The 25,535-nt window shown below is 36.2% G+C and overlaps 1 long non-coding RNA gene across 1 annotated transcript; it reads right to left on the bottom strand.

Moving 5' to 3' along the window:
- Window positions 1–939: 939 nt before the first annotated feature.
- Window positions 940–25,516, bottom strand: LOC130456436 (uncharacterized). Its single transcript, XR_008915291.1, has 2 exons — window positions 25,271–25,516; window positions 940–1,487 (listed from the first exon to the last, which is right to left on the bottom strand). It is a non-coding gene; the product is annotated as an uncharacterized LOC130456436 (long non-coding RNA).
- Between the last annotated feature and the right edge of the window lie 19 nt (window positions 25,517–25,535).

Consider the following 25,535-nt stretch of genomic DNA (forward strand, 5'->3'; position numbering starts at 1 on the left):
AGAGCCAAACCTGGAGTTTCTGGTTCAAGGTCCTGGGTTCAAATATGATCTCATATACTTTCTTAGCTGTGGGATGCTGGGCAAGTCATTTAACCCCAAATGCCTAGCCCTTATCACTCTTCTGCCTTGGAACCAAATACTTAGGATCAATTCCAAGATAGAAGGTAAGGGTTTTTTTTTTTTTAATGAAAGAGACTTGAGTTCAAATTCTACCTTTCCCATATAATTCCTCTGTGATCATGGTAAACTCATTTAACCCCTCTGGGCCTTTATTCTCAAGTCAATTGTCATATTCAGATTCTGGAAACAAGTTGAAACCACAAAATGTGATTTGGCACACAGTTCCCTTAAAGTTAGACTGGATCCAAATCAAACTTAGCAGATCTCTTAGCCCAGTAATCTCAAACACAAATCTCATGTTTTGAGCCCATAATACCAATTTCTTTGCAGTTCTACTTTCACTAAATCTATTCCTTTCCATATAGACTCGATAATACCATGAGCTATTTATATAGACAAGGGACTACAGAACATGTCTGGGATAGGGCTGAAGGTATGCTTCAAACAGCCCAAAGGGGTCCTTATGTGTTTCAGATTTCTGATCTAGTCTGATTTTTGTAAAGTAAGGGTGATCTTCAGTATTTTTTTCTAATTGTATGGTTGAACTGAATTCCTAATATCATTAGGATCCTTATTTTAGATACTAGACAGGGTTTTAGAACGGGAAGGGACATTAATGATCATATAGTCTCAGTCCTTCATTTTACAAATAAGAGAATCAAGATCCAGAGAGATAAGTGACTTTTCTAACTTCACTCACTTGGGAACTAACAGTTCCAGGATGGATTCAAAGTCATATCATAGCTCTAAATCCAGTTTTTTTTCTACAATGGTGCCTTCTCTGTCTGCTAGTTAAATGCATTTGAGTAACTAAAAAAATAATCAACAAACATTCATTGAATATCCCACAGTGATACAGAATTCTGGTCCAGAGGCCCCTAGACAGGAATCTGAAGTTTGGAGTCAGGACAATAGAAGCGCAGAGGAGTGGAACCATTGATCATCACTCCTGTCCTAGTTTGAATCACCAGAGGTTACAGAGACATGCTGTGCCTTTCCTGTTGCCTGGTCATTGACGTTGCTTCTGACATGGGTTTGGTTATTCCATTTCCTTTAGCATAATCTATCCCTGTTCCTTTGGAAGATGGGAGCTATGTACCCTCCTGCTGGCAGCTCATACTTCTTTCATTCCCAGTCATTGGTCTATTTTTCTTTCTTTTCAGAAACCTGTACAGGGTGGAGGAAAGCTCCACATATTTTCCATCCCTGTTATATACAGTAGCTTGTTTTATGACTTTGTTTTAAAAACTATTGGCTTAGGGTGCAATAACACAGATGTCTTTGCCTCACAAGAGAACCATGAATTTCCACTTCTCTCTCCTCTGTGACAGCTCCATTACCATCCGTGGTTATTCTCTTCTTTGGCCCTGAAACAAGAAAAAAAAATTGGTCCTTTTTTCCCACTATCTCATCTTAAAATAGGATAATAGGATCAATAGACTTGGCATCCATTCTCCCTTAGTTGGTTCCCCCCTCATAAAAGTGACCATCTCCTCAGGAGTCCAGACTGCCAGTGACCTCCTGGTAGCTTGATGTTTAGTCCCCAAAGGAGTGATAAAGCTATGGTTGAAAAAAAAATTTTTTTTTCCTCGCATGCGCACAACAGGCTTTTAAGTAAGTGGGGGCAGCACACAACAACTGAGAAAACTTTGTTGGCTGTCTTACTAAATCTTCACCTACATGACCCAGGTTTGACAACTTCTTAACACTCTCAGAAAACAGTGAATGCCTTGTAAAGAGCTCAGAGCTCCATCAGCTTCTCCTGGAAATATCTTAATTCAGATTGGATTGGGGGAGGGGAGTACTGAAGGGGGGTGGATTATAGACACACCGTTGCAATGTTGGCGTCGTGCAGAGAAGTCATCTTGTCTTGTGTTTTTGTGGAGAATTCTCCCTTTTCTGTAACATGTCAGATTGTCATGGTGTGGTGTCGGGATGTATAAAATGGTAAGGTGTGAGTTTAATTAGCATGGAACAAATTTCTTGCTCTCTAATAATAACACCTTGAATTTATATATCACCCTCCCTCCAAGAAGCTTAAAGCAGGAAGAATGAATTTTCTCATTTTGCCTCACCACACACCAGAGGCAGGTAAGAATTCTTCTCTAATCTATGGATGGGGAAACTGAGGTTTCTCTAACTCTAACCTAGGATTACAAAGCAAGTCAGCTATAAAAAAAAGGGAAAGGAATAAATAGAAACAAAGTCCAGGCTCAAAGCCACTAAATTCCTTATTTAGGGCTATTTAAACCAGATTTCCCTGCTACTTCTAGGTGTGTCTGATATCTGTTAGGAAATAAACTCAAGGAAAAATTAATCTCTCTTATCTCTCCCCCACCCAGTTTGCCCTCACTGTACCCTTATTGGTCCTAATAAATCTCTAGTTGGTAGAGAAGGAATGGAGTTCACAGAAAAGGATGCTCTACAAAAGCACCTGCACCTAAAAATCTGCTGCACCTCAGGCAGGCAATCAGTGAATACACAGTGAATGAATGAATGAATATAACCAAAAAGCTAAATAGCAGGTAGTAAGTTACCATCCCATCTCCACTTAGCCAGTCAACAAGCATTTATTAAACTCTTATTCTGAGCCAGGCACACTTTCTGTCATACAGTCTCTACAGAAGTATTGAACAAAGTTTATTGCTGCCTTCCTAGAAATAAGGAGTAGCTAGACTAAGGTGGGATTCCTGATTGTCCTGGCTACTCCGGGGGGGGGCCTTGCACAGAGCCCCAGCACAATCTATAACACTAAGCTAGTTGCTGAGCTGCTGCTCTCTGCAGTAATTGTGTGTGTGTATGTTTGGTCCCTCTTGCTGACTTTGATGAAGTTTTTCCATACTTGTAAGCAAGTACCTTTCACCAGGATGAGGATTAACCGGAGCTATTAGGGCTCGTCAAGAACAGATTCCTCCTCTTCCTTCATTTGAAATGTTTTCTTCCTGGGGATTATGAGTTAATGCATCTGGAACAGCATTAGCTCCTCCAGGTTTGTGGTTTCTCTGAAAGCCATATTCCAGGAATCGTACACGTGCCATCTGGCGACTGTTCCTCTTGGATCTGGGTTTGCCATTAAACATTGCAAAGAATACTGGTCATTTATCACTGTGAATCTGGCACCTTCTAAATATGGGGAGAAGTGATCAATTTTTCAAGTGGGAGCTAAATGGGTACTCCCCAGTGAGATGCCAGTGGTAGCGTCTTTCTTTCACAAAATTAGAAAATATTAGGTATTTTGATAAGAATATTTCATTGTTCTAAGAATATCATTCTACCTTTCCTGGTGGATGAATGGAGAAAAGGGAAAAGCAAGAGATTAAGAAATGTTTATTTTAAGACTAATCATAGAATCAGAGATTTATGTCTGCAAAGAACCTTTCAGACCATATATTCAAATCTCTTTCCTATTTCTAGATGAGAAAACTGAATCCCAGAGAAGTTAAATTATTTGATTGAGATCCCAGAATCTGTCCAGGCCAGAATTTGAACCCACATCCTTTGAACTTAAGTTCAGTGGTCTTTTGATATCACTATGCTGATGAATTTAAATATGATTTTACCAACTATGTACCAACATAGTACCAACTATATACTTAATGACATAGACATTTAGGGATCATGATAAGGGATATCCTCCAGTGACCAAAGTCTAAGGCATATGTGTTGGAAATACCTGCTTTGTAAAAAAGCAGAATTCTCTTTTAAGTGCTATTCAGCCAGATTAGGTTGGTGTTAGTTAAGGCTGATAGCCCTTGTCCTGTTCTGATCTTATTTTAACAGAACTGACAAGAGCACCTGAGAAGTGGAACCACTCCAAGATGGCAGCAAGAAATGCAGATCTTGGGCTAGAACCCAAGTGTCTAAACCTTAAGTGTCTAAACAAATCCTCTAGGGTCTTAATCTATAGTAAAGTACTACATAAAACTACATTAGCATATATTATGATCATATATCAGAATCATAGAATTTCAAAACCAAATGCAATTTCAGGGATGATAATGAGAGTACAAAGATATGGACAGAAGCCCATTTCTAAAAAAAAATACCCTCCTACAACTTTTTCTACCAGTGATCATGCAGTGTCCATCGAAAAACCTCTAGTAATGGAGAATTTAGAACCTCCTCAAGACTTTAATCAGTAGGATGCTTCTTCTTACATGAAGACAACTTAAAATGTCTAAAATGTCCACTAAAACAATCACATATATGTGGTCCTTTGAAAACCTTAAAACACGACATGTCATCTATCACTATTTGTTATCATCATCATCATTATTCTCATCTTATATTTAATGAAGTTCAGGTAAAAATACTTCTTAAATTGCTATGTTTTATTGTTCTTTTATGTAAGTTCATTTTCTATGGGCTCCCTAAAGGCAACTTTGGTACAACTCCAGTAACAGTAACAGACATGACAGATAGGTACTTTAGCTTGTTGTCACATGGGTTGAAGTATTTCCAGAAGTTCTCTATATTTTGAGAGTTTTTCTTTCCATATAATTTGGGGGCTTTTAGTATTTGGTATGGAAACATTTATTAAAATGGTTTTCTAAGATTTTTATGAATTAATGTTATGTCCAGTTTGCCTTCCACTCTGTCTGTGATAATGATCTAGGTTCAGGAGAGATTATTTATTGAATTCTTAAGATACTTTTGAGTTTGCATTTATTCTCTGTTAGCTTAGGAAAGCTAGAAAACTCTTTGTATATAATTCTGGCCACTTGATTGGATCATTCTAGATATTTGGTTGTTACTATCACTATTATCTCTTTCTCACTTTTTTAGAGGAGGTTCATATAGAAATGGTTCAAGGACAAGCCATGATTGTGATATTTCAAAATGTAAGCCTGACTATGCCATTATATCACCACTCACCACTGTTCAAGGAGCTTCAATGGTTCTTTGATACCTCCAAGATAAAAAGCATAAAGTCTTCAATTTGGCATTTTAAACACTTCATACTGTTGCAAGCCACAAATAATTAGAGAAATAAGAATTTAAGAAACTGAGGTTCCCACTCACACCTATCAAATTGGTAAAGTTGACAAAAGTGGAAAGTGACAAATGTTAGAGGGGATTTTTGTATTTATGTATTTTTGGAAGAATAATGAATTGGTATAGCAATTCTAGGAAAAAATTGGAAATATTCTCCTAAATTAACTAAACTATATATTTTCTTTGAGCCATCAATATATCATTAATGGGTACACATACCAAAGAAAGAAAAGAACAAAGAAAAGGACCCATATGTAGAGACATATCTATAGCAGCTCTTCTTACAGTAGCAAAGAACTGGAAGTGAGGGTGGGTACCTATCAATTGAGGAATGGCTAAATAAAGTGCAATAAAGCAGGACCTTATTTATACAAACAACATATTCCAAGACCCTTCATGTTAAGTTGAAAATAGCACATAATAGTGAACCCTATTATTTAATAAGTATTCCTTATATGAATATACCCAGATACTTTATTACTTTTCTTAGGCTTATCAGAGCTACCAGCATCACTATTCTTGTATTTTGGGGCCATTATTAATAACTAACTGGTGTTAATGAAACAAAGAGAAGCATTACTACAATGTGAACACATGAGGACCCCAGACAAAGACTAATGTTGGAGCCAATGCTTGGCAAAAAACAATGCAATGACTCACACTAATGCTTCTCAGAGTGAGAATGGGTATAACTCGGTGAACTGCTTCAAGACTTTGTGCTACTTGGTGAAATGGTAGGGATGTAGTGAGTAATTAAAATTTTTTATTTTAAGTATTTTTCTGCCTTCATTTTTTCTATTGCCAGTTGCATACACCTGAATTCTTATGTGTTTAGTCCATGTAAAACAAGATCAAATTGTATATGAATATAATAGAATGCTACTGTTACAAGATGAATTATTTCAGAGAACTGATGCAGAGTGAAGTGAACAGAACCAGAGGAATAATTTCTACTATAACAACATTGTAAAAATGAACAATTTTAGGAACCTAGGATCAATGCAATATGCAAGAATGATTCCAGAGGACCAATGGCAAAAAATGATGCCAATTTCCTGATAGAGAAGTGATGTATTAAATATACAAAATGAAACAAATTTCTGGACATGGAAAATGTGAAAATTTATTGTTGCTTGACTATGCAAATTTGTTACACAAGTTTTCCTCCCCACCCCAGGGGCTGAAAGGCAGGTGTAAGGTAGTAGGGAGAGTAAATAAATGCTTGCTAATTGATATAAATAAATAAAGCTCTTACCAGGACCAGGACCATTTCCTTTTTCCAGTCTTCTTACATCTTACTTCCTTTCAATATGATTTAGCTCAAACTAGCTTACTTTTAGTGCCTTGAATACAATATACTCTCGATGCCTTTGTCCTTGAAAGCCTGGAATAGTCTGTCCTCTCACTACCACCTTTTAGTTTCCCTTGCTTCCTTTAAGATTCATCTGAAATCCAACCATTTTCTGGAAGTCTTGCTTGGTGCTTCCTAGCTGCTATGCCTTCTCCTTTTAGATGATTGTCATTTTATTTGTTATGTACCCAAATGTTGTCTTTCCCATTAGAATAAATGTTCCTTGAAAGCAAAGATAGATTTTAGTTTCTTTTTTTCCCATATTCCCAGCACTTAGTGTAGTGTCTGGCATAGAAAAGTGTTCATTGACAAACTAATTATATATGTGTATATACACATATATATGTACATATGTACTCTTGAATCTTTTGTGCACATAGATAAAATGGCTGCCTTCTAAATTAATAAGAGTATTGGAAGGCAAGCTCATCAGTGAATTTACTAAAAGCATTTTGAGACAATTATAGAAGCAGTATAAACAAAATAAGTCATCCTTTTCCCAAGTGATTTTAGTTTCTTCTGCTAGATCTTTATATTCCAAAAGCTTTCCATTCCATGAAGTTTAGAGATTGAGTATTTGGTATGGTGACATCTATTAAAAGTATTATTCTTAAATTTTTATGGATCAGTGAATGCATGTTTAGTTGGTTGAGACAAAAATTATGTCTTTAATGATGCTCACTTTCCAATACAATTTATTTGTTGAATTCTCAAGGATATTTTAGGCCTTGTATTTGTAGTATGAAGACATATAGGATGACAATCTTCTAGTATAAAATTGTAAACCACATAATCAAATTTTTCAAAGAAATTCAGAAGATGCAATTCTTCAACATTTACAACAGAGGTTCTTATCCTAGAACACTTGAAAATGTCTTTAAAAAATAATATATAGAGATAGACAAATAGGCTAGATGGATAACTTTTTCAATATAATGAAAGTGGTTTGGTTTTTAATCCTATATATTTTGTTTTAGGCATTTAAAAACATTCTACATAACATTTTATGGTATTCCCCAGGCAATCAAAAGGGCCTATACCAAAAAAATGGTTAGAATACCAGCTGTAGTGGTATGTTGTATAGTTCCCATCATTCTATGACATAATCCTCATCAGTCAATAAGTCTGGGTTCCTTACAGATAATATTTCTCTAGTTCCTGGTGGCAAAGACCTAATCCTGAATGACTATCATAAACCTCCTTTTTCACAAACACATCCACATGACTCAGTCATTTATTCTACACTACTTTGGTAACACAGATTGGTTTAGTTTATAGGGACATAGCCTGTGGAGCACCTTCTGATTTCTTGGGTCTTAGTTTTTCCATTGTTTTCATCTAGAGATAAATCGTTTTCAGCTAAATGTGAAAAATTCAATGATATATATTTGTCAGCTTTTACAGTAATGTCTGTTTCTTCTAAAAGTATTTCTATAAAATTTTAGGCTGTTTATTGTATGCTCTGAAAACACCTACCAACTGTCTTCCTTCTCTTTGATGAAGAAGTGTTAATGTTTCTATAGCTGTCTTGGCAATACAAACTGCTTAGGGAGATGTTTCCTTAACATTGTACACATATTTGTTTGGACATCTACATCAGTTGTTATCCATTTTACTATGCTGAAAGTATACATTAAGCATGATATCACATAGGTGTTAATTGCTATGAATATGTTCTTTCCATTAAGCTTTGAATTCAGGTTGCCAGGGAGTCTCTTAATGAAGACAGCATCAACTTTCACCTTGGTAGCCTAGGCTCAATGGATGTTACTTGAGAAGACAAGGTTTTTAAATATATTATCTTTATTCATGATCCAAGTTGATCCTTAGTTCACAATTTTATTCTTCCTTGGTACACAGTTTATGGCATTTCCCCTTTCTAGTCCAAATCACATTGTTTTATTGTTGGAGAAAGTTTCCATAAGATAAATTCAAGCCAATAAGCATTTATTAAGTATCTAGTATGTGCCAAACAGCATGCTAAGCACAGACAGATGAAGAAGGCTTTCCCCTTCATGGATACCAAGTGGTTGATATGATGTTTTGGGCTTTCCCCTTCTTTGTCTTGGAAGTCATACACTGGTCTTTTTAGGAGTGATAATAAAAAGATTCTGTGCTAGCTAGAACCATAAAGGGTTTAAAATGTCTTCATGGAAACTGTCTGTAGAGACCCACTCTAAAATTCTCATGTAGGTTTGAATCACTTTTGGAGGGAAGCTGAAGGCTGGAAAGTAATGGGTTAAATTTAAAAGCTACAAAGAATAAGCCATAGAAGGAGCAGATAAAGAGAGAGAGAGAGAGAGAGAGAGAGAGAGAGAGAGAGAGAGAGAGAGAGAGAGAGAGAGAGAGAGAGAGAGAGAATAGGAGCCACAGGGACAAAACTTTAGCATGGTTTTTAGCATGTCAGCAGGTCATATCTTCCTCAGGTGCTCAGAGAAAGTGAGTGACTGAGCTGAACTGATTTTATTGAGGATTGTAGGAATGGGTCACAGGATGTCAATCAAACAGTCAGCACACCAGAATTTCTAACATAGTAATGTCAAGCAAAAGGAACAGATGGCCTCAAGAGTATAGCCAGGTAGTCAGGTAAAAAGCCCATGTGAAGTCTTCTCCTTTCCAGCACCCTGACACTAGCTTATGTGAATCCAAGTTTTTGATATTACAAAGGACCTGTAGAACTTTCTGCTAGCTTGCAGACTGCAGATAACATCAAAGGCTTGATTTTTAAGTTCCACAAAATTTAAGACCCAACCAATTTAAGGATTCAGCAATCAATCACGTGAAATATTAGAAATATATCCATAAGTCTGGTCCATGAGCACTTTGCTCACTAGAGTCAGCTTTTGAATACATCTTTAATATTTTCCTGATTTGCTATAACTGAAACCCTAACACTGCCAAGTTTTATACACACAGTTCTTGACATTATTGTGTTGGTAATGTATGTTAGTAATGTTCAGTGGAGAATACTTTTCCATGAAGACATCAAGTTCAATAGTATTATCATGATACTTGAGTCTCTTTTATATATTTGTTGCCCATGACTAGGACATTAGTGAGGAACAGAGTCAAAGGCTTTGTAACTATCAACAAAAACACTTTAAATGCTATGGTACATTTGAGCAGATTGTTCAATGATCACTGAATCCATAATGGATTTCTTTTTACTTTCCTAGGATTTGGAACACAACCTTATTTGTCCTTAGCCTATATATTGTTTTCTGTTTCATTTGGTGACCTCATAAGCTCTCATGGATTCAATTACCATCTCTATGCAGATGCTCCCAGATCATTCTCTCACCTCAGCTCCAGTCTCACATTATGAGCTTCCTATTAGACATTTTGACCCAGATTTCTTATAGAGATCGACAATTCTTTATTTCTAAAGCACAACTCATCTTTACCCTCAAATAAATCTCTCTTTCAAACTTTCCAGTTACTTTTTTTAGTTTAATTAATTAATTAATTTAGAATATTTTTCCATAGTTACAAGAATCATGTTATTTCCCTGCCCTCCTCCCACCCCTCCCATAACCAAAGAGCAAGTCCACTGGGTTTTACATGTGTCATTAATCAAGACCTGTTTCCATATTATTAGTTGCACTAGAGTGATCAGTTAGAGTCTACATCCCCAATCATATTCCAATGGAACATGTGATCAAGCAGTTGTTTTTCTTCTGAGTTTCTACTCCTATAGTTCTTTCTCTGGATGTAGATAGAATTCTTTCTCATAAATCCCTCAGAATTGTCCTGAATCACTACATTGTTGCTATTAGACTAGTCTATTATATTTTATTGTGCCACAGTGTATCTGTGTAGAATGTTCTCCTGGTTCGGCTCCTTTCACTCTGCATCAGTTTCTGGAGGTTGTTCCAGTTCACATGGAGTTCCTCCAGTTCATTATTCCTTTTAGCAAAATAGTATTCCATCACCAACAGATGTCACGATTTGTTCAGCCATTCCCCAAGCGAAGACATCCCCTCATTTTCCAATTTTTTGCCAACACAAAGAGCACAGCTATAGTTATTTTTGTACAAGTTTTTTTTTTCTTTTCTCATTACCTCTTTGGGGTATAAATCCAGCAGTGGAATGACTGGATCAAAGGGCAGGCAGTCTTTTAAAGCCTTTGGACATAGTTCCAAATTGCCTTCCAGAGTGGTTGGATCAATTCACAACTCCACCAGCAGTGAATTAGTGTCCCAATTTTGCCATATACCCTCCAACATTTATTACTTTCCTTTGTTGTCATATTAGCCAATCTGCTAAGTGTGAGATGGTATCTCAAAGTTGTTTTGATTTGCATTTCTCTGATTATATGAGACTTAGAACACTTTTTCATGTGTTTATTGATAGTTTTAATTTCTTTATCTGAAAATACCAATTCATGTCCTTTGCCCATTTATCAATTGTGGGAATGCCTTTTTTTTTGGACAATTGATTTATATCTCCTTATAAATGTGAGTAATTAGACCTTTGTTGGAGGTTTTTGTTATAAAGATTATTTCCCATTTTTTTGCTTCCCTTCTAATTTTGATTGCATTGGTTTTGTTTATACAAAACCTTTTAAATTTAATGTAATCAAGATTATTTATTTTACATTTTGTAATTTTTTCTAACTCTTTCTAGGTCTTAAAATCTTTCCTTTCCCATAGGCCAGATCTGACAGGTAAACTATTCTATGTTCAACTAATTTACTTATAGTTTCCTTCTTTATGTTTAAGTCATTCAGTCATTCTGAATTTATCTTGGTGTAGGATGTGAGATGTTGATCTAATCCTAATCTCTCCTATACTGTTTTCCAGTTTTCCCAGCAGTTTTTTGTCAAATAGTGAGTTTTTATCCCCAAATCTGGAGTCTTTGGATTTATTGAAAACTGAGGTCATATACCCCAAGTCTATTCCACTGATCCTCCCTTCTGTCTCTTAGCCAGTACCATATTGTTTTGATGACCACTGCTTTATAGTACAATTTAAGATTTGATACTGATGAGTCCCCATCCTTCACATTTTTTTCATTATTTCCCTTAATATTCTTGATCTTTTCTTCTTCCAAATGAACATAGTTATCATTTTTTTTAAATTCAGTAAAGACGTTTCTTGGTATTTGGATAGGTATGGCACTGGATAAGTAAATTAATTTGGGTAGAATTGTCATTTTTATTATGTTAGTTCATCTTACCCATGAGCAATTTATGTTTTCTCAATTGTTTAGATCTAGTTTTAATTGTGTGGAAAGTATTTTCTGGTTGTGTTCATATAATTCCTGTGTTTGTCTTGAGAAATAGATTCCTAAATATTTTGTATTATTTAAGGTGTTTTTAACTGGAAATTCTCTTTCTAACTCTTGCTGCTGGGATGTTATGGAAATATATAGGAATGCTAATAATTTATGTGGGTTTATTTTGCATCCTTCCACTTTGCTAAAGTTATTAATTATTTCCATTAACTCTTTGGTTGATTCTCTAGGATTCTTTAAGTAGACTATCATATCATCTTCAAAGAGTAATAGCTTGGTATCCTCATTATCTATTTTAATACCTTCAATTTATTTTTCTTATTTTTTTTTGCTACTGTTAGTGTTTTTAGTACAATGTTAAATAATAGAGGTGGTAATGGGCATTCTTGTTTCACTCCTGATCTTATTGGGAAGGCTTCTAATTTATCCCCATTGCAGATGATGCTTGCTGATGGTTTTAAATATATATACTGTTTACTATTTTTAGAAAAGTTGTTTCTATTCCTATACTTTCTAGTGTTTTCAATAGGAATGAGTGTTGTATTTTGTCAAAGGCTTTTTTCTGCATCTATTGAGATAATCATGTGATTTCTTTTGGTTTGATTATTGATATGGTCAATTATGTGGATAGTTTTCCTAATATTAAACCATCCTTGCATTCCTGGTATAAATCCCACCTGATCATAGTGAATAATCCTCATGATAACTTACTGGAGTTGTTTTGCTAGTATTCTATTTAAGAATTTTGCTATGTTCAATAAGGAGATTGGTCTATAGTTTTCTTTCTCTGTTTTTGATCTGCCTGGCTTTGGAATCAGTACCATATTTATTTCATAAAAGGAATTTGGTAGAACTCCTTCTTTATTTTGTCAAATTCTTTGTATAATATTGTGGTTAGTTGTCCCTTAAATGTTTGATAGATAATTCACTTGTGAATCCATTTGGCCCTGAGGATTTTTTCTTATGGAGTTCTTTGATGACTTGTTCAATTTCTTTTTCTGATATGGGATTATTTAAGGATTCTATTTCTTCTCCTGTTAATCTAGGCAGTTTATATTTTTTAATAATCATACATATCACTTATATTGCCATATAAGTGGGCAAAATAGTTCTTAATAATTACCTTAATTTCCTCTTTATTAGAGGTGAGGTCTCCCTTTTAATTTTCAATACTGTTAATTTGGTTTTCTTCTTTCCCTTTTTTATTAGATTAAGCAGTACTTTGTCTATTTTATTTGTTTTTTTCAAAGTACCAATTTCTAATCTTATTTATTAATTCAGTAGTTCTACTACTTTCAATTTTAGGATTTCTAATTTAGTTTTTATCTGGGTATTTTTAATTTGTTCTCTTTTTTAGTTTTTGTTTGTTTGTTTTTTTTTAATTTACATACCCAACTCATTGACCTCTTCCCTCCCTGATTTGTTAATATATGCACTCAGGGATATAAATTTCCCCCTGAGTACTGCTTTGGTTACATCCCATAGATTTTGATATGATGTCTCTTCATTGTTATTTTCTTCAATGAAATTATTAATTGTTTCTATGATTTGTTCTTTGACTGATTTTGGAGAATCATTATTTAATTTCCAATGAATTTTTGATTTGCTTCTCCATTTGTACCCTTACTAATTATTATTTTCATTGCATTATGATCTGAAAAGGTTGCATTTATTATTTCTGCTCTTTTGCATTTGTTTGTCATGTTTTTATACCCTAGTACATGGTTAATCTTTGTGAATGTACCATGTGTTGCTGAAAAGAAAGTATATTCCTTTTTGTCCCTATTTATTTTTCTCCATATATCTATTAACTCTAATTTTTCCAAGATTTCATTCACATCTCTTACCTCTTTCTCATTTATTTTTTGGTTTGATTTTTCTAGATCTGATAGTAGAAGGTTCAGGTCTCCCACATGCATAGTTTTATTATCTATTTCTTCCTTAAGCTCCAGTAGTTTCTCCTTTGTATTCCTGTTACTTTTTACAATACTGCTGTTCTTCTACTCACTAAAATTCAGAACCTCAGTGCTGGCCTTGATGCTCCATTCTCCCTCAATCACTCATACATTCAGTTTCCCAAAGTTGTTTTTTTATCTCCATAGTCTCTCTTGTATATATCACTCCCTTCTCATCACTCACACACCTACATTAGTTTTGCTTCTTCTTCCCTCTGTCGTAGACTATAGCCTCCTGTTTAGCCTTCCTACTATGAGATCCTGACTCCACTTCAGCCCCTTTCCCACATAGCCACAAATGGTGATGTATACATATAATATGTATATGGTATATGTTAAGATATATGTATATAGTATATATTAATATTTATATGGTATATATGTATATAGTATATATGAATATATATATACATGTATACAATAAATATTTTATTAAGCATTTATCATTTACTATGTGCCAAATACTGTACCAAGGCCTGGAAATTCAAAGGCAGTTAGATGGCTAAGTGCATTGAGAGCCAGGCCTAGAGATGGGAGGTCCTGGGTTCAAATTTGACCTCAGACCCTTCCTAGGTATGTGACCCTGGACAAGTCACTTATCCCCCATTGCCTAGCCCTTACCACTCTTCTGCCTTAGAACCAATACACAATACTTATTCCAAAACAGAAGGTAAGGGTTTAAAAAAAAGGAAAAGCTCATATTCTAACATGAAGGTAATGTGTGTATATAAATTGCATATGTATGTTTATACATACATATATATTTGGCATTTAGTAAGCACCTTAAAAACAATTCTGAATAGTCATATTTTTAATATCTAATAATAGCTAGCATTATATAGTGCTTGCTATGTGCTATACACTAGCCTTAGCACTTAATAAATGGTATCTCATTTGATTCTCATAATAACCCGAGGTGATAGGTATGTTATTATCCTCATTTGACAGTTGAGGAAACTGAGGCAAACAGAGGATAAATGACTTGCCCAAGACCAAATAGCAAGTAAATATCTTAGGTTGGAATTCATATCTTTCTGATCCCACGCCTAGCACTCTCTATCCATTATGTCACCTAGATGCCTCTTTTTCTAAGTGTTTATAACTTTTAGAATGTTCCAAGCCACATAATTATTGTCTAGATTTATGATTCTATTATTACAAATAATTTTCCCAGAGCAGATGGGTTACTCTTCATTGAGAAGTTAAGTGACGTACTCACAGTCACACAGTATAATTCAGAGACTGGACTTAAACACAGGACTCTCCCAAGACTGATTTTCATTTTTCCATGCTCCCTTTCCTAGCTATCAAGATCACCATTATCAATGATCTCTAAGTCTAGGGAGAACAAATCTAATTCCCCCTTCATGTGACATCTCTTCAAATACCTGATGATACAAAACCTGACCCCTTCTTCTACTCTGTAGGCTAAACATTACAAGGACCATCATATGACATAGTCTTCAGGCTTCACACTAGATTCTTCAGTAGTCACTAATTAACTTTGTGATTTGAAATAAGTTTCTTCAGTTTTTTTCCATATCCCAAAACTGGAAGAATTAGCCCTGAACACCTCTGAGGTCTCTTTCAGCTGTAAATCTATGAGTCCATGATTTTGTGATGTTTTAAGCATATGTATGGACATATATAAGTACACACATACACACCTGGCATCTTGGTACTCTAGGAAAGTAACAGCATCTCATCCTTGATTTTTCATTATTGAGACTCTTGAGATATGAGAAAGATTTCATCAGTAAACCAGGGCAGAGGCTACTTAAATTTCCCTAGCCTTAGATAAAACGATGCTGCATATTTGTGGAACAGCAGAACAGAATTACCCAACATGGAGAACTGGTTCTATTATTCCTATCCAAAGGATTGATGGTGGGAGTAAACCTAAGCTTTCACTTTCCTGTTTGTGGTTAGAAGGTTCTGCTCTAAGAAGAAACCTCAAAGTATCACCAAGTGACATCATCCTTCAGAGGGGAGGATCAGAGAAAGCTGACAAGAGCCAGAGTCAAAAGATCAGACCCTATCATTTATTCACTACATGATCTGGAGCAAGACAAATGCCCTCTCTAGACCTTAGTTTCTTTGTTTGTCAAATTGGAATGGTAACTAAATATAATTTCATAATCTTTACAGTACTATATGTAAGTATGAATTATTAAAATCAGTAAGGTCCCTGCCACCTCTTATATTCAATAGAGAAAAAGCAAAAGTATTGATCTAAGAAATTCTTCCCCCATCCCCAGATCTCATTTTGGTCTCAAATTCCTCTTCCTCCTTCAATTCATCCATGGAAAGTGACTCTTTAGAAATAGTAACCTTGAAGATCATTTACTCCAGGTCACTTCATTCTACAGATGAGGAATTTGACACCCCAAAATGAATGAATTGCCCAAGGTCATAGAGGGAGTAAATGGCAAAGATGGGGAACCCAGATACTTCAAGTTCAAAGGTAGGGAAAGTGAAATAGCCTAGTTTCCAGGTCCTCTCCATTGCTTCTGCTTTGCAAGAGGTAGAGATGGACAAGGATAGGACTGGTGAATTACAGCAATGTGGGTGGTCAGTCTGGGTCAGTCTGCCTAATGAGCATTTGTTTTGCTTTCTGCATGTGTCTGTTCTTGCCTTACAGATTATGCTTTCAGCCTAGCCCAAGTTTGTTAAAAATGGGACTCTATCCCGCTCTGGTTCACTCTGTCCCAGCCTTGGAAATAGCTTTTCACTTACTCATCCGTTATCGGTGGGAGAGTTAGTGGAATGGAGTAGGAAAGAATGCACTAAACTTTCATTGCTATCTCCACTATAAAAGGTGGGAGTAATTACAGACATGTATATTGTCTGGTAGCAGCTCAGAAGTCCCCAGCTGTGACCAACCAGGAACAAACAGCTGGATAGATCCCGAAGAGCCAACAAATGTCCTGGAGACCAAAATCTCAGCTCTTTGACTGAATTCTGCATTTTGAGCATGGTAGAGATGCAGGCCCTTCCCGAGATTGCTTTCCAGAAGCAACTAGAGTCTGACTAATGTTCTAGTTATCATTGTAATGTACCCCAAAGCTCCCGTGGCTCTACGGACAGAAAGAATTGACAGAAAGCCTGGCCCTTAAATAAAAAATTGATGAGCTGCCCCTCAGGCTGTCTGTGAAAAGACTGTCTGCTTGGGGAGTCCTATGAGAGATTTCTGGGTGGCAGGGCAAGTGCCAGGGGATGCCGTTATCTGGGAAGATGAGGAGCCAGCTTTAGAATTGATATTTCAAAATTTCCACCACTACCACCCTGTCTGATGCTCACTTCTTAATCCCTAATTCCAGGTCTCTACAGGGGAACTAATCCCATAGCATATAATATATAAATACTTTTTTAAATTAGGAATTGATAGAATAATTGTAAAATTGAAATTTTACTTACAAACCCTTTTCTTAGACTCTACAAAGTGACAGTAAAGACAAACTTTTGCTGAAGCGGGAATTTTACAAGATGTAGTATATTAAGAAGGAGCAAACCATATTGAACATAATTAAATTGTCTCTGAATAGAGCTGACTTCTTTTCTGAGAGAGGTTTCCATGTCTCCAACATGGATGTGTGATGGGCCTGGTCAAGTTCTCAGGAAGTTTGATGAGTTTACTGGTCACCATGTCCAGTGATGAAGTTAGGGCAATTCTCAGGGATGGTCATTATCCAATGGCATCAGGACACATCTTGTTTGGATGGGAAATGTTATGAAAATAATCATGATAATCCAATGCTTTGGAATTTGGGGAAATGGATTTTGAATACAAATATTTCCTAAAAAGAAAATGTATCCAGAGAGATTATTGATTCATGCTACATCAACTAAGGGAGTAGAGCAAACTCTACAGTTCCAACCCCCAAACCCAAATTTACAGGAAATAGCTAGAAAATTAATTCAGATAAACAAAGAAAAATAATTTGAGGTTTGTAGTTTGTTTTAGTTTATATATAGTCATAACTAAAACAACTAATTAGAAACTTGTAAAGGAGTGAACTCAATAATTCATCAATTTAGTGCTGGAAAGAATGTGTCAAAATACTTTAGATGTTCTATCAAGCTAGATAAAATTTTGTCAATTCCTCAGACATTGTCCAGCCTACATAGACAATCTGTGAGACCAAGTAGTTCATAAGATATGTTCATAGGATTATAGATCTAGAACTGGAAGGACTCTCAAGTCCAACCTGGCTCCCATTTTACCAGTGAAGAAACAGAGTCCAAAGGAAGTTAGATGGCTTACTCAAGGTCATGCAGTTATGTATCAGAGACAGAATTTGACCCTATGTCCTCTTACTCCCTGTTCAGTACTCTTTCTGTTTATCCCATCCCTACAGCACCCCCTATCACCTCATTGGACCTCAGCATTGGTCTCACATTTCTGATTCTAAAAAGCAACAACCATGACAGCCATTCTCTCTCTCCTCCCCAACTCCCATGGTATTTTACTCTACCATAATATACTAATAGTAAAATAACAGCTTACATTTATGTAGCACTTTAAGGTTAAAAAAAATTAGTCCTAGGTTCAAATCTGGACTCTAATAATTCCCAGCTGCATGACCCTGGGCAAGTCACTTAACCCCCATTACCTAGCCCTTACTGCTCTTCTGCCTTGGAACCAATGAACAGTATAGATTCTAAGATGGAAGGTAAGGGTTTAAAAAATAGTTTCATTTGATCTCCACAGCAACCCTGGGAGGTAGGTGTTTTATTATTATTCTTGTTTCACAGATAAGGAAACTGAAACTGAGAAAGGTTAAATGATTTGCCTAGAATCACACAGCTAACCAGTACTAGAGCTGGGATTTGAACTTCAGTTATTCTGACCCCAAACCTAACCTCTTTACCCTTTGATAGAATCATTCCTTGCTCTGATCTTCTTTTTACTACTTCTTAATTATTGCAAGTGGATGAGCTTTAACTCTTCACCTGGATGGGAAATACCGTTAGGGCAGATTATCTCTTCTTATCTTGTATCTCCCTTTGGACCTAGCACTGGATAGGAGTACAAGAAAGACTTGTTGAATCAGTGATTTAGTTCATATATTCACTTTTAAGACTTACATCTGTTCACTCTGAAAAGACAATTTTTGTGGAGTTAGAAGCAGAGTTTATAAGTTGATCAACAATATCACCAAGGTGATTATGAACTTGCTCACTTCAGCCCAGAATACTAGAACCAGGGAATCCTCTGGAAGCTTGAAAGAGAAGTCAGGGCAAACAGTGTGAAGATGGTTCTGAAAGATTTCTAGTAAGTTGACATTCATATAGAGTGATTTGTGCTTTACAAAATGCTTTCTCATTTATTGTCCCAAAAATAATAAAACTGGTATATTTGAGACAGGCAATACAAACATTACTATTTCCAGTTTGTTGTTGTTTTTCAGTCATTTCAGTCACATCTGACTCTTCATGACCACATTTAGAGTTTTCTTGGCAGAGATAGAGAAGTGGTTTGCCTTTTCCTTCTTCAGCTCATTTGAAAGATGAAGAAACTGAGATAAACAGGGTTAAGTGACTTGCCCAAAGGTCATGCAGCTGGGATGTGTCTGAGGCTGAATTTCAACTTGGGTCTTTCTGACTTCAGGCCCAGTGCCCTATCCACTGCAACATCTACTTTTTCCAGATGCCCATTTAGTTTACAGATGAAGAAGCTACAGTTAAGCAAAGAAACTAGCTTACAGGATCATATTTCTTTGAAGATGGCTACCGCTGATTCTTTCATTTTTTAGCTGAGGAAACAGAGAGACTAACTCACATAAGATCACACAGTCCATAAGCATCACTGAAAAGATCTGAACTCAGATCCTTTGACTTCAGAATAAGGTTCCTTCCATTGTCCCAAGATGACAGATTTTGGTAGTGGGGGCAATGAAATTTAAATTAAGATCCCTGGGCTCTGGCCTCAGTGTAGAGATACCATGCTTCCTGTTATCATTATGTTATACAACCTAAACTTTTTCTAAAGGGGCAGTTATGTGGTGCAGTGAATAGAGAACCAGTCATGGAGTCAAGAAGACCTGAGTTTGATTCTGGCCTCAGTCACTTATTAGCTGTGTGAACCTGGCCAAGTCATTTGACCCTGTTTATCTCAGTTTCCTCATTTGTTAAAATAAGCTGGAGAAGGAAATGGTACACTCTAATACCTTTGGCAAGAAAATCCCAAATGGGGTCAAGAATAGTCAGATATGACTGAAAACAACTAAATGACAAAAAGAACCCAAATCTTGAAAAGGGTTTTTGCAGAATCTAGGATTTTGGAGTTCAAAAATACTTTAGAGAATACCTAATTCTTCTGAGAATAATAAATTTCTGATAGTTTATTAAAGATTTTGAGGCAACATGATACTAGGGGAAAGAATCCCACATTTTGAAATCAGAGGATATGGCTTCAAATTATCCCTTTGCTACCTGCTAATTATAAGACTTTGGACAAATCTTTTAATCTCTCTGGTCCTACTATAGTTTTTTGTCTGCAAATTGAGGGATTCATTTCAAATTCAACATATCCAAAATAAAGCTAATTATCTGCCCCTCCCAAACCCTACTCTTCTTCTGAAGTTCCCTATTAATGAATTTACTATTTAGGACATTATCATCTTTCCAGTCCCCAGGTACACAACCTCAGTATCATCCTTGACTCATCACTCTCACTCCACAAATCAAATCACTTGCAGAATCTTGTCATTTTACCTCTACATCTCTTATATTCATCCTCTCCTCAGCATTCACATAACATCCCACCCTAGTTCAGGTCGTCATCCCTTTTCTCCTGGATTAGCACAATAGGATCATATTTGGTATCCCTGCATAACCTCCTTCTGACTCCAAACCATCTTCCACTCAGCCACAAAAGTGATTTTCCTGAAGTGTGGGTCTATCTGTATCACTCTATCCACCCTCAATAAACTCCAGTGGCTCACTATTACTTCTTGGATTCACCATAACCATGCCTTTTGCTCCAGTCAGAGACAGAAAACAGGTTCAGACACCCATTATTCTGACCCTAAATAATATCTCACATGTTTTTATATATTTCCCAACAAACTTTCCTCTGTGTCCCTTTGGTGGATTAGATCTTCCAGTAACACCTAAAAATGTCATGTGCATCCTACAGCTTTGTGAAAGAGGGACCCTGCTGGACATGTACCCATATATTGTTAGGAGGAAGAAACAATTAAAAAAAGAGAGAGGGGGGGAAAGAGAAAAAAATCCCAGTTCTGAGTGTAAGTTTAAAAATGTAACTAAAAGCCTTCATCAAAGTTTAAAGAGCTTCTGGCGCTTTTAGCATTTCCTTATTCTGATTTATTGACAATGACACACCTAGCAACAGTCTTTTCTGCGGAGGCAGGGAAGTAATGGACTTGGGGGGGTGGGGTGGAGAAAGAAAGAGGGAGGGGGAGAGAGAGAGGAGAGAGAGAGAGAGAGAGAGGAGAGAGAGAGAGAGAGAGAGAGAGAGAGAGAGAGAGAGAGAGAGAGAGAGAGAGAGAGAGAGAGAGAGAGAGAGAGAGAGAGAGAGAGAGAGAGAGAGAGAGAGAGAGAAAACAAGAAGGTGCTGTTCATGGGAGAGAGGCCCTGATTACAGCCCACTAATTTGTTATGCACTCCGGCAAATCAGCGGTGATTCATATGACAAATAAGGAGAAAAAATTAACAGCTGTCATGTTGTGATGTGTTAATTTCCTGACAGTCTCTGCACTGCAGCCAATTACTGATTTAAGGGCAGGGAGAGAGGGCCCTGTTCGAGCTTCTAATTAGGCTTCTTCAAGACTAAAAGGATAAAAGGAAAAAATAAGAGCAAGAGAATGAAGCAGGTAGCTGGGCTCCCATAAAGCACACATGCTTTAAAAGCCCCAGTTAAATAGCTTTAAGCTTAAGTGTGTTTAAGATAAGAATTTAGAAACATTTATTCACTTTTATCCATGACCCGGTGGTTTAGGCTTTTGTGGAGTAATTGGGAGATGAGCAAGGCCCACGGCTCCCTTTGCCCTCCTTCTGCAAGAGTCCAGCCTCTTAGATGTAATCTACTAATAATACCTTTGTTTAGTAATGTCAACAACCATTCATCACTGGCTGCAGATGGAAGGGGGACAGGACTTCCATGAGGCTCCCCAATGGTTCCTCAGTCCTCGCCACAGAGAAGTCTGAGGTTAAGTCAAGGCTGACAGTGATGTACATGCATGATGTGGGGGAACTTAGTGGGGGTCAAAACAGAAGATAGCTGTGATAGGACCATTGAACTCACTTGGAATCCATCACCTGCCATGGTCATGTTTGTACCAAAGAGAAACTGGTTTGGATGGATCACATGAAGAAGTGCCAAGGGCCATAGTATTTAGATAAGAAGTTTGGATTCTGTACAAGAACTGGAGCATTAACCGTCTGACTATGAATTGTGCCAGGAGGTAAAACTGGTTGTTCTACATAACTGAGATTGGCATCTCTAGTGGTCCAATGGTATGGCTTATAGTCAGATCTGTGATCTCATGGTTTCCACTAGGGGTTATGGACATTTGGGTTACATATCCTTTCTGGGAAGGCTATGGCAGCACCTGGTACCTAGGAGGTACATCCTAATCCCTTTGGATGGAACTGAGGCGATTTCACCAAGATTACATGGCATGTTTAATTAATTTACTCAACAAATATTTAATATTCAACAAAATCCATGGGCTCTCTCTTGTCTTTGAGATAAATTATGAATCCCTCTGTTTATTTTTTTTAATTAAATCTTAGAATCAATAGGATGCATTGGTTCTAAGGCAGAAGAGCAGTAAGGGCTAGGCAATAGAGATAAAATTCTCTGTTTAGTTTTTAAAATCCTTTAAAACCTGGCCTCAACTTCCCTTTTTGGTTTCACTGTATAGTACTTTGCTTCTTGCATTCTATAGTTTAGGCATTTTTTTTTCTGGACCAATATATATATATATATATATATATATATATATATATATATTTATATTTCTTTTTTTAATTTAGAATATTATTCCATAATTACATTATTCATGATTCTCTCCCACCTTCCTTTATGTCCCCCCTCTAGGAGCTGACAAGTAGTTCCACTGGGTTATACATGTATCATTGTTCAAAAACTATTTCCATGTCATTCATATTTACAATAGAGTGAGCAAAACCCTAATCATATTCTCATTGAACTACATGATCGATCATATGTTTTTCTTCTGTGTTTCTGTTCCCACAGTTCTTTCTCTGGATGTGAATAGTGTTCTTTCTCATAAGTCCCTCAGAATTGTCCTTGATTATTGCATTGCTGCTGGTAGAGAAGTCCATTACATTCAATTGTACCACAGTGTCAGTCTCTGTGTATAATGTTCTCTTGGTTTTGCTCCCTTCACTTTGCATCAATTCCTGGAGGTCTTTCCAGTTCATGTAGAAATCCTCCAGGTCATTATTACTTTAAGCAAAAGAGTATTCCATCACCATCAGATACCACAATTTGTTCAGCCATTCCCCAATTGAAGTGCATCCCCTAATTTTCCAATTTTTTGCCACCACAAAGAATGTGGCTATAAATATTTTTGTACAAGTATTTTTCCTTATTTTCTCTTTGGGGTACAAACCCAGGAGTGGTATGCACAACTCCACCAGCAGTGTATTAGTGTCCCAATTTTGCCACATCCCCTCCAACATTGATCTATAGTTCAGAAATATTGTCCCCATACTATTCTTCTTCTATATTTCCTCTTCTCTCTTTGTACCTTTGTCATTACTGTCCCCTATGCCTGTGATGAACTGACTCCTCACCTCCATCATAGAGAATTCTTTTTCTCTTTTAAAGTGCTCCCTTTCACTTATGCCAAAGAATGCTATCCACCTCCAAAGAAAGAATTGTTGGAGTCAGAATACAGATGAAAACATATGATTTTTCAATTGTTTATTTGGGCTTATATATTGGGGTTTGGGATTTTATAAGATTGTTCATTTACAGAAATGAATAATATGGAAATATGTTTGCATGATAATACTTGCATAACCCAGATTGAATCACCTGCCAACACTGGGAGGGGAAAAGGAAGGGAGGGAGGAAAATAAATCCAATCATTTAACTTAGGAAAATTTTTGTTGAAATATATTACATGTAATTGTTAAGAAGAATTTAAAAATAATAAAAATAAATATAAATAAATAAATGAAACCTTTCCTCATCCCTCTAAACTATTAATGTTTCCTTCTTCCCCAAACTACCTAGTAGTTAGGTGCCTTGGATGTATTTGAATTTTAAAATTTTGATTCTGTATAAACACACACATGTATACTTAAACATAACTGTTAGAATATAAGCTCCTTTACAGCAGGGGCTGTTAGCTGGACATAGTGATTCATGCTTGTAATTTCTATACTAGCGAAACTGATGCTATGAGAATGGATGAGAAAAAGAGAGGGGAAGAAAGGGAAGGAGAGGAAAGGAAAGGTGTGAAATTATTTCATTCTTTGAAGATGTACTTGTTAATTGATTATTCTGTTCCATTGGACCTTGTGCAAAACTAAGAGAATTATCCTTGCCCTCATGATGCTTACAGTCTAGAGGAGAAAATAGTGATAACTTGCATTTTTACAAAGCTTTAAATTTTACAAAAGGCTTTCTTCACAACTTGGTAAATAAGTAATGCAATTCCTATCAATTGTATATTATAGATGAGGTAATGAAGGCATATATAAAGGGGTTAAGTGACCTGCTAAGTATCATAGCTTGTTAGTAAATGATGGAGGGAAGATTTGAACCCAGATATTCAAACTTCACATCTAGTTCTCTATGTGCTCCACCAATCTGCCTCTCAGTATATCTATAAAATATCTCCCAAAAGGTAAGAGTTAATTCCAAAAAAGGAATGAGGGACTGTGTGCAAATAAAGAGCTCTCAGTCTCAGAAATTGTGAGATCTCTTCTTGTTGGAAGTATAATCTCTAAATTGTTCCCAGTGATATACAAGGAAGGACAAATGGCTGTGGAGTGATTAAAGTCATAGAATAGAAATGTAGAATCAGGAAGAATGACAAAATCTAAGAATCAGAAGGGACATAAGAATTCAACTAGCCTGTCTAGTACCTAAGCTTGAAAATCCACTACAATAGGGTCTTAATCTTTCTGTATATGTCCAGGATCCCTTTGGCAACTGTCTGTTAAAGCCTATGGATCTCTACTCAGAATAATACTTTTAAATGCATAAAATAAAATACATAATATTACAAAGGGAACTAAATGTGTTAAAATACAAATATCAAAATTAAAAAATAAAACCAAAAATATTTCATGGACCCCAGGTTAAAAATCCCTATTCTTTGACATCTCAAGTAAATGACAATTTAGCTATTGTTTGAAACCTCAAGTGAAGAAGGAATCACTGTCTTCCAAGGCAATCAGTTCTGCTTTTGGAAAGTTGAAATCATTAAAAAATGTGAAATTAGGAAATTTTTACATTAAGCTGGTATCTGGCTCTCTCAATGCAATCTGTACCCAGTGGTAGTGAAGTCTTTTGGTCTATCCTTATAAAAATGGCAAGATCATCTAAGAAGATGATATTGTCTATTTCTATGTTTCTGGGGAAAGAGTCCACTCTAATTCCCCTTACCTTTGTAATTCTGGTTAGGTTTCTGAATGTCCCAGCCATCAACTGAGACACATGATACACTGGATAGAGAATAAGAAAGGGAGTCAGAAAGATCTAGGTTAATATGACACATTAGATAGTTATTAGCTGCCAAGGTGACTTTTTTTTCTAAAGTGTAGGTCTGACCACATCATCCAGTTGTTCATTGAGCTCCTGTGTTACCTCCAAAATCCACTGAACCTCTCTGAATAGCATTTAAAGGTCTTCATGTCTTGACCCCTTCCTA

This window comes from Monodelphis domestica, chromosome 1 (genome assembly GCF_027887165.1).
Source record: "Monodelphis domestica isolate mMonDom1 chromosome 1, mMonDom1.pri, whole genome shotgun sequence".
Classification (NCBI taxonomy): domain Eukaryota; kingdom Metazoa; phylum Chordata; class Mammalia; order Didelphimorphia; family Didelphidae; genus Monodelphis; species Monodelphis domestica.